Source organism: Nannospalax galili, unplaced genomic scaffold (genome assembly GCF_000622305.1).
Source record: "Nannospalax galili isolate Female #2095 unplaced genomic scaffold, S.galili_v1.0 scaffold19, whole genome shotgun sequence".
Classification (NCBI taxonomy): domain Eukaryota; kingdom Metazoa; phylum Chordata; class Mammalia; order Rodentia; family Spalacidae; genus Nannospalax; species Nannospalax galili.
Window position 1 is genome coordinate 427,769 of NW_008342110.1, and position 10,721 is coordinate 438,489.

The window sequence follows — 10,721 nt, forward strand, 5'->3', positions numbered from 1 at the left end:
CAGACGCCTGTGGCGTTTTTTGTTGGGGGTTTTGGTTTTTTTTTTTTTTTTTTTTTTTGTTTGTTTTTTTTTTTTTTTTTTTTTCCTGCTGCTTGTGTTTTTTTCTAGAAACTCACAGTTGTTCTGATATGTATTGCAATGTCAGTTCTGCTCACCAAATTTCAGGCCTTGTTTCTTGTTTCATTGCCCACAGTGTTGCTCTCTAAGCCCAAATCTTCACTCAGCATCCTCAGCCTGCAAGAGTAGAAAATCTGCCTTATAGCATCAGGTTGCCAGCCCTAAAAACATTCCTATAGCATGGGGTGGGGGAGTAGTGGTATCAGTTAAGAGTTTCCTGAAGGCGTTTTATTTTGTTACAATGGATCCCAAACTTTCCAGAACACAAAAAATGATTTTGAAAGAAAAAGAATTTCCTGAGAGAATATATACCCTTGTCCCGGCTCTGAAATTCCTATCTAATAGTATTGCAATTGGAGACCAGAAAACTGTATTTTGCCTCAGGTTCCCCAGAGGATTACGGGACAGATGCTCCCAGGACCACAGTTGTGTGCACAAAATGTTGGAATGTGTGTACTCCGTACTTCATGATTGCATGTTTTTACACAAGTAATCATTCGTCAAAGAAACAGTCATAATTTTTTTGTGTTCTCTAATAAAACAACACAGATGGAAACAACTGATAATGACAAAGTACAACTATAAAAGATGATAATAAAGTATCTCCAGCCACGAGGTGTTTAATAAAAATATGATTAATCGCAGCTTGACATCTAAGCAGTTATAGCCATCAAGAGCATCACTGTCACCCAGTCTCCAACTTTCTGTATGTGGCTGGAGGGCCATGGCAGCTCAGGAAACGAAAGGAATTTTGCTTCAATTCCAGGCTTCTTATCCGGGGCTCCTTCCTTCACAAGTCTGCCTTGGGCTAAGTCATACCACACTAAGGACTATATGAATCAATTCGTCTAATCTACATAAATGTTCTTACTTAGAAATCTGAAGGGAGACCTGCCCAGTTGCAGAGAATAGCATGAGTCACACATATACATACACCCCCACACATGCACACACCCAAGGAAGCACACACAGAGACTCTTACATGGATGCTGCTGTGGTTTGAACATTGTCTTCTCTGAAAGTCATATGGAAATTTTGTTGCCATTTTGGTGGTCTTGTGAGGTGGGGCCTTTAAGTGGTGCTTAGGTTATTAAGGAAGAATAATGTTCTTCTCCAGTGAATGGGTTCATTTTCACAAGAACATGTATTTAAAAAGTCAGGCTGTCCCTTCTGTTTTATCTGATGTGTACACACCTATTTGTCCATCTACCTTGAAGCATTACAAAAGCCTCAACAGTTTAGATTTCCCAGGCTCCAGAGTCATGAGCCTCTTTTCTTTTTATAAAGTGTTTCAAGTGTTCTGCTATAGTATCAGAAAAGGAAGATGCCTATAGGCATGTGAAGAAAGATGTCCATGCATGCATTTTTATATGGATGTATGCACACCTGCATTTTTTACATGCACTTCCTTAGGAAAAGGTACACTTATGTAGAGTCTTACATACTCTTCACTACACATAAACAAAGGGTCCTAGGTACACTTTCATGTCCTCCTAGTAGGTAAACATACCACATCATGTAATCATGGTCACACTACTAAGTACACACAGGTTCATATGCTGGCCCCTTTCCCCATGTGAGTACATATGCCAGTGATTCAATACATGTCTGTTGAGATCTTAGTGTGTGCCAAGAACTGCAAGATACTAAAGATCGGTGGGTGAATCAAACAGCTTATTTTTGACCTACATTTGTATGTACTGGAAAAGATAACTCTTTAAAATGCACACCCACTTCCTAATGCTACCAGTGATATATATGAATATATTATATATATATATATGCTATGCATGGAATACATAGAAATCTGTAAGCTTGCAATTACAACAGGGCTATAGACATCATATGGAGTGTTTCGAGAGAACATGACTGATTCTGAGTGGTCAATAAAGGTCCCTCCAAAGAGATGAAGTTTCAGCAGAGAGTTGAAGGATAACTAGATAATTCTTAGAGAAGGGAAGGGGGGAAGCAGGCCACTTGGAGAAAGACCATGTGCTAGCCCGTGTCCTGTGGTAAAGGGAAGCCTCTTGCACAGGAAAAACCAAGCAAAGGTCACTGCAACTGGTAAACAGAGAAGACAGGCACATGGGTGTAGGGCATCCCTGCAAGGGGGCCATACTATGAGGGGTGTTTTAAGCTACATTAGGATCTGGCTCTTTATCACAAGAGCACTTCTATACCACCGACATATTTACAACAGAGATCAGATTCCTATTTTGAGATATCTCTAAAGGTATGTTTACTCATATAAAGGCATTCTCCCAAAGATCACTGTGCACATGTGAGTTTTCTTTAAAATGCATATTTGCATATAGAAATTCATTGGCAAGCTCTACTTCTCAGGACACAGATGTAATTCATGTATTAGACATATATATTACATATGTCACATGTGTAAGATCAGAGAGAAAGAGACAGAGAGCATTGAGGGGTAGAGAGCACACTCCTCACTGGGTATCACCAGGCCTAAGCCAGTCCTGGAGGCAAGAACTGGGGAAACAATGGGTTTGAGGGGAACGCTCCACCTTTGTTGCTTCCTCTTGTTTGGCTGACTGGCCTCTCACATGTGCCTCCAGCACTGTTCCTCCTCCTCTTGGCTCAAAGCATCTAGTGACAAGGTGGGGTTTCTTCCAGAACATGATCATTGACTATTCTTGGCCTGGGCAAGGAGAGGAGGATGGGCATGTCAGGTTACATAAAGATTGCCTTGTGCCCGCTCAGAGTTGTAAGCAGAGCCTCTGGCAGCTCTGAGCCTGGAGTACTCTGAGCACACAGTCGGCAATGCTGAGCAGTAAACACGGGCAACAGTGGGGGATCAGATGACGTGAGGACCTGGTGGGCACTGTGTTGGGCATAGAAGTAGAACATTCATGAAACAATGGCTCTGTGATGTGTGACAATGAAGAAGACATGACAAAGCCTTGCTTCACACAGCAAGATGCCTGTGTTCCCTGTTGCCTTGCCATGGTAACATGTAAACACATATTTACACATTGCGAATTTCCTCCAGTGGGTGTAGCATCTCACAGTGGAGGAAGTAGCAGGCAATTTATCAGCCACAACACCCTGCATTATTTTCTCTTCAATGAATTAGAGCTACACTTATGTACATTTTGGCTCCTGTTTACCAGCAAAGCCAGGCAGGCCTTGGATAAAGCTGGTGACAAATTCCAGGAAGACCACTGAAACATTTGGGTAAACTAAAGACTTATCCAGAGCCTAAAATATGGCCATAAAGATGGTCCCCAGGGGTTTGTTGGTATCTCAAGGAGTCCATTGCTGACATTTTGTTTTCCAAAATGATCTTAGAATATGTTTTCTCCCCTAATTAAGAGGAGTTTCATAATGTTTTCCTTTTGCTGCTGGCTATGTGGGGAACATGTTTCTTTCTCCTTAGTTGGGTGTTCTTTTTTGCAAACATGCCAGCTCCATCAAGCTGCTGAAGACCACAGTGCTCAAGTGGACCCTGAGCAGAAATGATCCCTTGGGCTGATCCAGCACTTGGCAGTTCACAAAGGACTTTTATATCTATCACGCTGTCTGACCTTCACAACAGCCTTAAGGTCAGTATGAGTGTTCCAATTCACAGATTCAAAGACTGAGGTTAAGAGACTAGCCTAAGCATAGGACAGAGCTGGATTTTGAATTCCAATTTTCATGCTCATCCTTAGAAAACACCACCAGTTCCATTGTACCGTGCTGCCCTCCTAAAACCCAGGGCTCTTCTCTCTGTAGGTCTGCTTTCAGCTGCATTTAACGTAGACAGTCAGGGTTAGCACTCCCTAGCGCTGAAGTCACAGGTGCCAAGCTGCAGATAAGCAGCTGCCTGCTCCAGGGACAGTCATGAGAATGCTGTCACTGTTGACAAGCCATAAGGTTGGAGAGCTCTAGCAAGCGTGGCTTAGAGAAGAATCCTCAAACTTTCATGTTCCTTGTCCAGTTCTCCACAGCGAAGTGATGGGATCCCAGGACCCACTCCAAGCCTGCCCATCTGGGAGTTCAGGCTCTTCTGGGCTGTCCTTGCTCACACTACCCTGTCCCTCTCAAATCCAGACATTTCTTATAGGAAGACCTAGTGTGATTTGCTCCAACACCACACCCACTGGAGATGGTCCAGCCTGTTTTAAGGGCCAAGTTCCACACCTCAATAAAAACTGAAGGCTCCGGGAAGTAATTCAACTTCTTAAAAACAGCTTCTGTTTGGTCAAAATGTTTTATTTTAGTCATAGCAGTTAGATGTTCTTGTTTAGCACATCTTCCAACAGAATCGCCTTCAGCGCAGGTGACCGGCATGTACAGGAACAGGTCTGAGGGAGTCTGGGTGGATGGCATACCCCAAACTGAGGAAAACGGTTGACAACCTCTTCTCCTCTGAGTACCAACCGATCTGCTTTATTCAGCTTTCCAAGTGAGCTTGTGAGTAATTTATTCATCCATTCATTTAAAAAAAATGCGGACAGGTTTATATGTCTGAGCATGTGCTGACTGCCAGGGACACAGCAGTGACACAAAAAAGCTTGGCTGGTCCTTGTCTTTCTTAGTTTCAGTCTAAATGGGGAAATAGACAGTGAAAAGGGAATTATAAATAGTATTTGGATTTAGAACTCTGAAATTAACATCCAGCAAAACTTACATATAAACAGGGGTGAGGGATAGGAAAGGGCCTTCTGGATTTTGCTGGTAGACTCAGAAAGATATCTGGCATCTGTCAACCTCAGAATGGACTCTAATGATCCATAAAAATTTAATTTTCTCCCCTTTAAAAATGTCTCAGGGAAAAGCAAAGTTGAAGGAGGCTTCCAAAGCTCTCATTGCCTCTGCCTTGGTCTATATAATTCAGGAGGAAGTCATGTTTTTCAAGTAAAAAGGAGACTGCCCAGTTTAATCTGAATTGCATATGAAAGTAGATACTTTTTCATATAAGTATGTTGCAAATATTACATGGCATACCCTTAGGACCAAACATTTTTATTTTGTTTATGAGGCATTCAAGGATAACTGGGCAGCCAACTTTTGAATCTGATAGCCCAAGTTGAGAAAAAGACAAGATGGTGAGAAAAATCCCGATACTTGTGTTTCAAAACGAGTGGTGAAGGAGTACGGCCTTCCAGCACGGGAAAAACAATAAGCATCTAGATTTGCATGGGGAGGATTTCCCAAGCATTATTTCTAATAGCACCTACAGAAATTAGCAAATACACTGGGTGAAAAACAGGGTTTCGAGGTCAAAGTTGGGGAGGTCAAAAGTCTGGGGAACAGCATGTCCTGTATTTCCCTTTTGAATTCAAGCTCTGTAGTAGCATTATAAAAGTCCTGCAAAATCTTGCAGGAAGTGTACCTGGTTGGCCTGGTTTAACCTGGTTGCCCACAGATGCTATATATAGAGTTGGTTGTGTTTGTTTTATAATGACACCTCATAACATGGAGCAATCTTACTACTCTGCTCAGCACATTAGAGGACACTAGTATAAAAACCAAAAGTTGTCTTCAAACATCCAGGAGGTTTCTGGTCAAGGAGGAAGTGGACTCTGTTGCTATAAACCAAAGGACAGATCTGCAGCCAAGAGATGGATACATTTGGGGAGCAGGTGCTTGGTTCAATGTGAAGCCTAGACCTTTCTAACAATTAGAATAGTGTGACAGGTAATGAGCCCCCTGTTTCTAGGGACTTAACAACACAAATGGCATGCCAGCAGGGACACTGGAGGACAGCCTCACTCTGTGTAGGGATCACTCTGGTTAGAACAAGCACATTTACATGCAATATGGAGAGATCTCCACCAGCTAGCTTCCTTAAAAATGAAAACCCATGCTCTGTACCTTTTCTGAAGCCTATACCCATTCCTTCTGTGCCTTTCCATAATGAGTTCCCTTACATCTGTAAACCAAACATACGTCTTCTTTAAAGAGATTAGTTCTTTAATAAGAATGAGCCATGCTCTGAAATGGGCCTTTTTATAGTCTAGCCCTGCTACCCTGGATCACCTCCCTGACCCTCTGAGTGTGGCTTATAAACCTCAGCTGTTACCTAGAGCTTATGACCGCACTTGGCCAAAGAGGACAGGCTCCAGAGGAATCTGGATTGTGGGACTGATCATGTGGTCCCTGGTAGAACCCACATCACCAGGCATCTGAGATGTTAGACATAGTGGGATCCAACCAGGGTCAAATCTCAACTCTGACCCTCATGAACTCTGTGACCTGGAGAAAGTTCCTAAGCCTGCCTGAACTTTATTTCCCATTGTAACAAACAAAAGACTGGCATGTTGATACCTATATCCTCCCATTAGGAACATGAAGAAAGATGAAAGGGACATAAAGGGCTTTCAGAATTCCCATTACATGGTGGACATTTAGTAAAGCTATTTCATGAGTGATGGTGTTTGTTCCCATCATCACAGCAGCAAACTTCCAAAGAACTTGAAAGACTTCCTTAGAAAGTCATTTATCTGTATGCCAAGAGGTCAGGTCCAGCTGAAGGAATAAACTGGGAATAAACTGCCTAGCTCTCTAATACCTTCCCTTTGAGAATACGTGCTTGGGAACAGAAACTAGTAAACATACAAAAGTCTACAGTTCCGCCTCCTACAGGGTAGAAAGAGTCTGGGGTAGAGGTTCCATTGCCTTGGCCCTTGATAAAGTCTGCAGCCTCAACCACTGGTTCTAGTCTTCCTCAGTTGTAAATTAAAGATTGCTGGTAGTTTCTGCGGGCTGTGCCTTTGCATTAAAGCCACAAAGGCAGATGTTCTGGTAATGCTGTTGGTTCATACTGATTCACAAAGGAAAGCCTCACAAACCCAAAACACTGTGTGTGCACAAGAGCCGAGCGTGTTCAAAGACAGCTCAGAATGGGATGATGACATCCAAGTCCCAGGCCTCTGCTGGCAGTGGCTAGTTTGCTGTCTCCTGGTTGTGACCCTCACCAACCCCTCTCATCTTCATCGTTCCCATCTTTCACGCAAGGATCTCTGAGCCGTGTCTGTTGGGAAAGTTTCTCTGATCTATTTTTACCTGGGCTTGCATGCTCTGGGCGTGGATTATCATCTGACTGATTCAAGTTTGGCTTTCTTCTGTTCGATTGTTCTGTTTCATTACACAAGCTCTACAGCTCATTTTAGCCCTTCTTAGAGTATGGGAGGGTCAAAACTGAGATATCAGAGCATTTGTCAGGGCTGAGCAAAGGAGGCTTGACCCCTCATCCCAGCTCACCTCCAAAGTACCCCCACCCCATCCCCGCCATTCCATGACTCCCTAAGTGGAGTCTGGTTTTCACATTAACTGAGAGGAGGCCCTGAAGTCAGAAATCCTTGGCCTATGAGTCACTTTGTCTCTTTGTGCCTCGTTTCCCTACCCCACCCCCACTATAAATAGGCGGAGTCTGACACTTTCTCATCTTCCAGTGTCCTGAGCCCAGCACAGATGGTTCCATGCAAAAGGAGAGTTCTGACCCCATGGTCATGTCTATGCTTCTCCAGGTGGGCCTTGCCCCCCTCACCCCAGCTCCCCCCCAAAGCCCCCCCCCCCCCCCCCCACCCCCGCCATTCCATGACTCCCTAAGTGGAGTCTGGTTTTCACATTAACTGAGAGGAGGCCCTGAAGTCAGAAATCCTTGGCCCATGAGTCACTTTGTCTCTTTGTGCCTCGTTTCCCTACCCCACCCCCACTATAAATAGGCGGAGTCTGACACTTTCTCATCTTCCAGTGTCCTGAGCCCAGCACAGATGGTTCCATGCAAAAGGAGAGTTCTGACCCCATGGTCATGTCTATGCTTCTCCAGGTGGGCCCTCTCCTAGGTTGTAGCCTCCCAAGGGGTTCTCTAACAAGTCCATGTGTCTCTCTGTCTCCCTGCATTCTTTCCAGCCCCTGCCAGACCTCTTTCATCACATCTGAGTGAACTTTCTGAAATGCAAAAGACAGACTGCTGAATCGGCCCTTGCTGGCTCTCTGTCACCTTCAGAGTTCAATCCTCAGCAGGTGAGTTCACAAGGAAGAACAAGGAATTCTCACACTGAGAACAAATCACACCCAGACACACATCAGCATGTGACATTCTAAGCTGCTGGGACCCGTATGATGTGGGGCAATGTGTCAGGAATTAAGAGGGGAGTAAAACTGGGGCTTGGTGTTTAAGACACTTCCATGCTTTTAGAAAAGGTAAACAAATAGACACAAATAAAGCTTTTATTTTTAAGCACTAGAAACACCAAATAAATCACTGACTTTTTTTACACTGGAGAGACTTAGATCACGGAACTGGTAAGTAATAAAGAAAAGCATGCTTTTCCTAATGGGCTCGTGAGTCCACTCTGCCTCCCCGACAGGAGCTGTTCCTGGCCTGTCATGAGAACCATCTTTGTGAGGGACACACGGCCTTGTCACGCCCTACGCAGAAGCTTTCTGTGCCCCCACCACACAGATGCAAGAGCCCAACGTCTGTCCAGGTCCCTGATGCCTGACACAGTGGGGTGCCTGTAGCGGCACACTAGGCTCTGACTACTTTGGGCTTCTCTGCTCCCTGAAGACCAGGCCTTAAAGAAGCCTTGCTGTTCGCCGGACAGAAGACCTCGTCTCCCTGAGCTCTGGACTTCTTGTCTCCACTCAAAGCATCATTCATCAAGGTGGAGACACCTGGTCATGCACACCTTCACAAGTGTGTCACTCTCAGAATCGTGGAACTTGAGGATTCATTGCACTTTCACCTCTCCCTCCAGCATCTGGAACATAAACAAAACATCATTCATACATAAGGACTTCTGGTTGGATGATGCTGACAGAAGTCAGACAATACAAGAGCTTACTGAGAAGCAAAGGAAAACCACATGCTTCCTTCTCAATCTTGTTTCTGTTAACATTTGGGAATCCCCACCCAGGTGTGAAATATATACCACAGTATGTGTTTAATAAAATTGAGATGATGCTAAATTACTGTGTATATGCTGCTTCTCTAATTTCTATTTTATTATATTTGCCTGTTATAAAATAGGCTTTTAAAATGATAATATTTGTCCTAATTGAGTCACCCTTTTTCTACATCATTCTTACAGGACTTGACTTTTAAGACGCTTGTAACTGTTCCAGGCTATGAGCAATTGAGTAAGAGATGTTAAGTTACTTTCCAGGAAATGGCAACAGATCCATCTTTACCTGTGTTTTCAGTATGTTTTTTTGTTTATCTTGGTATTTGGCTTTTTGGTTTGTTTCTTTGTTTGGCTTTTTCAGTCTGGCTAGTTAAGTTAAAGATATGCAGTTGGTTATTAAAACTTCTTGTTTGAAAGATAAATCAATACAAGTTCTTAGGAATGAATGGCAATGATAACGGGAGAGCAAGGCGGCTCTGATCGCTCTCCCCACACTGTTTCCCTGTGCTGGACATGAGGCAGGGGCAGGCAGATCTCTGTGAGATCAAAACCATCCTGGTCTGCATATTAAGTTCCTGGCCCGTTTGGGGCTACAGGGAGACCCTATCTCAAAAAACAACAAAACAAAACAAAAAACAACAAAAAACACAAGATTAAAGAGTTTCCAAATACAGACTTATAAAAGCTTAGAGAGCTGAAAGGAATATAAAGACAACAAATGCATTCTGTCACCTTAACAAGGAAGTGGAGACCACAGAGGAGCACTGCCTTGCCCAGGGAGCGTCCTATAGCAAACAATGATGGGAACAGCACTGGGAGCCAACACCTCTCTTCATAGGCCAGGCTAGTACCACTTTCCAGCACAGAATCTGAAAAACCTGCTGCAGAATGTGTTTCAAGCTACAAATGACCAGTCTGGACTCTCTAGACCAAAACCAATACAGTGTATACATGTACATACTTTATTATAGATAGATAGATGATAGATAGAGAGATAGAGCGATAGATAATGAGAGAGAGAGATCTATAGATAGTATGTCTCTGCATTCGAGAAGCTTATGTGCTTTTAGGAAATGTAAGCAAGTACACAAAAATAAAGTTTTTAAGTACTAGAAGAACCCTAGAAATTTTTAACTTTGCCAATTTCTGGACATTCTATCTGCAGGCTAGAAAACCAGAGTACTCAGTAGTTGCTCAGTCCAAGAAGCCGGTGGCCTCAGAACAAAAGGGAGGCAATAATGCAGCCCTAGTCCAAGACTGTAGACCTAGATGCTCCCTGGGGAGTGGCTGTGATGACCCACATTCAAAGGCTGATGAGCTAGGGTCTGATGGTTATGAGTGATGGCAGACACAGTAGACACTCACTCAGGAAGACTGGAGCTTCGCACAGCATCCAGCCAATTGAATGGCACCATCCACATTCAGGATGGGTCTTTTCCCCTCAGTTGGTGTCCCACATGTTAACAGTTTCTGGAAGTGACCTCATCAACACACTGAGAAGTGTGCTTTACTAATTTCTTAGGTGTCCCTCAATATAATCAATTGGTGGTCAACATTAATCATCATGGTGACCAAGTTAAAAAATGGAGATTCAGCCGGGTGTGGTGGCACACGCCTTTAATCCATAGTGAGTTCCAGGACAGCTGGAGCTACAGGGAGATCCTGTCTCAAAAACACTAAAAAAATAAAAAATAAAAAATAAATGGAGATTTGAAGTATAGTATTTATTGAAAACCATTAAGGACA

The 10,721-nt window shown here is 43.5% G+C and overlaps 1 long non-coding RNA gene across 1 annotated transcript in view; it reads left to right on the plus strand.

Annotated features, from left to right (window-relative positions):
• Positions 1-8,997, plus strand: part of LOC103738083 — a 15,885-nt gene extending 6,888 nt beyond the window's left edge. Inside the window, exons 4-6 of the long non-coding RNA XR_003850330.1 lie at positions 3,544-4,533; positions 7,978-8,091; positions 8,439-8,997. This is a non-coding gene — a long non-coding RNA (uncharacterized LOC103738083). The remainder of the gene's footprint in view (positions 1-3,543; positions 4,534-7,977; positions 8,092-8,438) is intronic.
• The last annotated feature ends 1,724 nt before the right edge of the window (positions 8,998-10,721 follow it).